Source organism: Cynara cardunculus (genome assembly GCF_001531365.2).
Source record: "Cynara cardunculus var. scolymus isolate 2C chromosome LG 8, CcrdV1, whole genome shotgun sequence".
NCBI classification, from domain to species: domain Eukaryota; kingdom Viridiplantae; phylum Streptophyta; class Magnoliopsida; order Asterales; family Asteraceae; genus Cynara; species Cynara cardunculus.
In genome coordinates, this window is record NC_037535.1 from 15,249,612 (window position 1) to 15,255,075 (window position 5,464).

Genomic DNA, 5,464 nt, shown 5'->3' on the forward strand with positions numbered 1-5,464 from the left:
TTTTGGTTTAATATTATAAATTTTATAAAGATAATAATTAAGTATTCTGTTAGAACTCAATGATTATATTAATTATATTTTAGATTTTTTATATTAAAAATGAGATGTTTATCATGTATTTGATTGTATTTATCTGCAGTTAGTTACACGAATTCAGATATGAGATGAAATCGGATAGGACTGAAATTGGATAAGGATGAACGGGTTTAAGAGTTTTTAAGAGTTTTAAGAGTTTTTTAAGAGTTTTAGCCAAATGCTTTATAAGATAGTATAGATATGTGATATGTATAAAAATTTATAAAATGGCTTATATGTGATACTTAATAAATTATATGTTAAAAGAAACTAATCACATGTGATTTAAAACGTTATTAAAAATTAGTGAAAATATAATAAATTTATTGTAGATTAATGAAAATTGTGAAACTTTTATCAAATACTAGAAGAGTACTCGCGTAATGCAGAGAGACACATCTCGATTTTAATGTTCTATTTTATTATTTGTCTCTGTCAATATTATAATACGATTTTATGTGTTTTTAAAAAAGAAATAATGATTTTATTTTTGAATAAAATATAAATTTGAAGATATCATAAAAATTTGAAAACAAATATATCAATGTTAATATCAAATCAACTATTTAAAAATTTTCATTTTTTATGTAATTTCTTTAATTTATTTTTTTATTATAATTTAATTTAAGTTTAATAATGAAATAATTTATTTTTACTTTAATAATATAACATTTTATAGAACTCAATGATTATCCTAATTATATTTTAGATTTTTTATATCTAAAATGAGATGTTTATTCTGTATTTAATTATGTTTATCTGCAGTTAGTTACACGAATTCAGATATAGAGCTTTAATAAATGGTACTTATGCACAATCTTCTTGCAATCTTGAGTTCTAAATAATATGCTTTAAAAAACAATACTTTACGCATAAAAAATGATTTTTAAGAGTTTTTATCAAATACTTTATAATATAGTATAGGTATATCTAAACAAAAATTACATAAAACTTGATAAAAAATATGAATTAATTAAAATTAAAAAATAAATAAATCTAAAAAGATATAATGAGATTTTAAGGAATTTAAATAATGTTTTTGTTACAATTATATCTTTATCAAAATATTTGATCCAATTCAAAATTATTTTATTATATTTTTTAATTAATAGATATGTTGTTTATATTGTTTCTAGCATTCTTACAAATTGACATTTTTCTCATTTGAACCTAGCCTTATATCTATATTAACTATTAAGAGGCCGTTTATCAAATACTTACTCGATAAGTGTTTGCCCGTAAAATACAATATTATTATTTACTTACCGCGTAACATTTTTGGTCCAACAAAACAGTATCATATGCAACAATTTACCTAGTAAGCGCTTACCGTGGTAATAGTCATCGCCCTCACTTACCGGGTAAGGCTCTTGGTCCTTACCATATTCATCCGATAAAATAATATGACTTGATATTCACTTACCTGAGTATCCATTTGATAACGAGCCCTAAGTTACGAAGCAAATTCATAGAAGTGTTAAAAATAAGTTTTTAAACACACATTACTACTATTTATGCATAATATCTTAAAATCTCTAAATTACAGTACTTTATGCTTAATGTACAACTTCCTACTGCTATACCAAAGAGACTATTGAACACTCTCTCCGAACACGCTCTCATAGCATATACCGAAGTATCTCATCGGTTCCAGCTTCAAGGATCTCATCGATTCATGATATATGTATATGCTTTCTCTACCGATTCAAGACTCCCATCGGTTCACTTCGTAATCCAATGCTCAATCTATCGATTCAAGACTCGATTAACGCTCGGTCCAGGTAATCGATTGCTCAATCCATCGATTCACGCTTGGTCATTTCGATTCACTGGAAACAAACACTCGCCAAAATCTTTTGATTTACTGGAAACACAGATTCACTATCATTTTGATTTACGCACCTGTAGTGGGTTGCTTGCTCAAAATCTTTGTCATTTATTCTTGAGGTTTCTTTATCAAAATCATAGGATTTTAGCTTTCCAAAGTACTTTCAATCTCATTCTTTTTGTTTCAATATATGCACATAAGGTGTTTGAGGAAATGCCTCAAAGGGATTTAGTGTTATATTATGCCATCAATGATTTCATATAACCACTTTTTCTTATAGGTGAGACTTAGCAAGAAAAGAAGGCAAGAGAGCAGCTCGACAAAAAATTGGTATGTGATTATATTGTTTGTTTTACCTTCTTAATAGAGAATTTTATGAGATCAACAATAAGAATGTTAATAATATTGGTTAGCTTTGTTGAATGCTGTCATATTGTCCATTAGAATGCTTGCATTGACCTCACGGCTTAAAGGTTTCATTTGAACATTTGTTCTCAACAGCTTTCCATTTGAACATTTGTTCTTAACAGTTTTTCCTTCTCGGTTTTCTGTATATCTGAATCCCATTTTGGTTTCTCCCCATTCTATCTGCATGCGTTCAACTTTCTCCATTCTCTTTTTAGTTTCTGGATTTAGCTTTCTTGCTTTAATCTTGACAGACCGGAATCAACCCATCAAATTTCCATGATGACTTCGTATAAACGTCTGATGTTTACAAATTTTCCTGAATAACTTGAAAATATAAAATTTCAATCTTACTTTTTTTCATTATAAGTTTTTGAACTCATGGAGACGATTGTTTTCAATAAAAGTGCGATGGCCATTTCACTTCAACAAGATAATGATGTTATTCTCACTGATGATGAAGGTCATGAAGCGTATTCTCAAGTATCGCTAATCATTTCACCGGAGTAGCTAAGGTCAGATGCTCTAGCCTATCAATGTTTTTTTATATAAACCATCATCTATATATGTTGCTTTATGAATTGTTATGATAAATTTTTGTTGCCCTACAAAAAGGTTATGCATATTTGGGAAAGTGTTTATCCTTTGACTTGGGTTCGGAATTCATTAGTTCAATATATTGTTCTCTACTACATCCACATTGATTCAAATCTATATCCTTTAAAATATATAACATCCACATTTGCATATGATATAAGTTTGGGTGAATATAGATGATACCAAACTTGATCTCTTGTATGCTCTATATACTTAAAAATGAAACTACATTGTAATCAGAAAGATGTACCATAGCACCAATTGCTCATTGATGTATAGAACTAGTGCAAGTGTTTTAGATTTTTATGTTGACCCATAAGCATGTTGAACTTGTTGACAAGTTTGGATTGAATTTTGAGAACGATATCTTCATTGGAAGGTATTTTTGACACAGCTTATGCTAGATTAGGATTGTAGAACTCTTTTGTTTTTGTAGAAATATTATTGCTTACTTGAAAGTGAGATGATTTTTATGATTTTTCAGTTCATAATTTTATTGATTCTTACAACTCTCTTGGCTTATTTTGGTTCATCTTTTTTTCCACTTGAATGCAAGCATCTGTTTGGTTCCTATCCATCATTTTGCTTATTTATTCTTTTGTAGTTGCTAGAAGAGTTTTTATCCTTGCTTTTTTAGTTGTGTTGAATCCTTGATTTTCTCTTTTGTCTCATAGTCTTTCAGCAATTATATGAAGAGTTGCAGCCCTCGGTGTTAAAATTGTTGGTGCAAGGCAAGGGAAAGGAAATATATGACTCCATTGCTAATGGACACTCATGCAAAATAAATTCGACCTTTTAAGGTTAAACAAATTAGTTATATCTCTTAAAAAGAAGACATTGAAACCATAACATAGCTGTATTTGAAGGGAATTTACAAAGTTTTTTTTTTTTTTTTACGAAGAACATTAGGTGGTGATGAGTAAGTTACCATAGAACCAGTAGGAATCGATGACTTAGTATCTTTATTGATTACAAGGTTCTTAGATGCAAATAGTTCAGAAGGTTATGAAGCCATTGTATGTTGTATACTGAAATATATATATATATATATATATATTGTGTGTTTGTATTCATCCTCTGCTCTACAAATTGTTACCTTTAAAACTTTTAAAGGTAACAGTTTGTAGAGAAGGAGATGAATACAAACACACAATTTTCACTTTTTAAATTCATTCGTTGATAAAAGAAGATCAATATGGAATTTTCAGATTGTTGCGAAAGAAGATAAGGTTAAAACCTAATCAAAACAATCTTATAAACATATAGTTTGCACAAAAGATAAGAACCAGAGAGAAGAGTGTTGGAATGAGAAGAAGGTGATTGCTGAAAATATAGTCTTCTTAGCTATTTATACTCATTACACTTAATGCAAATCATAGGGTACAAGCCATGTGGGAATTTTGTAGTGGAGAACGTGTCTTTTGTCTTCAGATATACAGGCTTTTGGTCGGATATGAATAGTTTACTTTCACGAAGTTGGTAAGCATGTTTGGAGATAGTAAAGTGACTCCGTATGTGTAATTTCTGTGTGAGGTATGGGGTTGTCTTTTTTCTGCTTGAGGATAAGACAAATTTAATCGTGTATAGCAAGATTCATTTGATTGCTGAAACTTGATTCATCTCTAAAGGTTCTTCAGTGTTCGTTGAGTCTTGGTCAGATTTTACACTTTGATTTAGACATTCTTGTTATCACTGAATCTACTTTAGATAATGGACTGTTATGTCTCATTCTTCAGCTACTTCTTCGATATCGTTGAAGATTCCTTTCGTTTGAGTTTTTTCTTTGAGGAATACTTATTCCTTGAGAAGTTTACAATAAACATTTGTTGTCAACCCAAAATGATATAAGAACGACGAATTGAATAAACACAATGCAATGAATCAAGTCTGTTGGCTGTCTATTGATCAAAATGTTTTGAGTACATAGACTGTTTGCCAAAGTCGGTGCTTACACTGATTTGCTAATTATTGGAAATGAAAGTGTTGACCTATTCTAGAAAATAGGGAAACTATTTATACCTTAATGGTATTTACACATTAAGCCCTTCTACTTTATTACAAACAAAATAGAATAACTAACATTCTCCCCCTTTTGTAATAAAGCAGCTTTAAACAAATCTTCGTCTTCTCGGGCGGTGGCCAAAGTATGTCTCGAATCTTTGCAGTGTTCTTCGGTACAACATCTTTTTGTCAATAAGGTCCAGAGCATTCATCATCAGGTTCTTGTCATGTGGGTTGAGCTTATCGAGACCTTTTCTTTCCAGCTCGAGCTTGCTTGACAGCTTCAATTTGATAAGCTTTAAGGTTCCGTCAGAGTAAGCTCTAGCTCGTTGAACCAAATGAACTTCTTCTCTTCGATGTTGTTGGAGTACACTATGCCAAACTCAGGCTGCTTTATTATCAGGAATAAAGGCAGGGATTGATTTTATGTCTTCAAGACTCTACTTTGGCTTCAACAGGTTTATCTACGGTTGATTACTCTCGATGCCCAACTGCGAGTCCGACACGTACCCGAGCATTATCTGACGAAGCATGAAGCGCTTGATAACTTCTAGGGCT

General features: G+C 30.4%; 1 long non-coding RNA gene across 2 annotated transcripts; it reads left to right on the plus strand.

Moving 5' to 3' along the window:
• The first annotated feature begins 1,699 nt into the window (after positions 1 to 1,699).
• On the plus strand, positions 1,700 to 5,221 carry LOC112517353. Of its 2 annotated transcripts, none has more exons than XR_003069661.1 (4): positions 1,700 to 1,856; positions 2,184 to 2,233; positions 2,772 to 2,823; positions 5,012 to 5,221. It is a non-coding gene; the product is annotated as an uncharacterized LOC112517353 (long non-coding RNA). The 2 variants fall into 2 exon arrangements; XR_003069660.1 differs by lacking the exon at positions 5,012 to 5,221 and adding an exon at positions 3,580 to 3,872.
• The last annotated feature ends 243 nt before the right edge of the window (positions 5,222 to 5,464 follow it).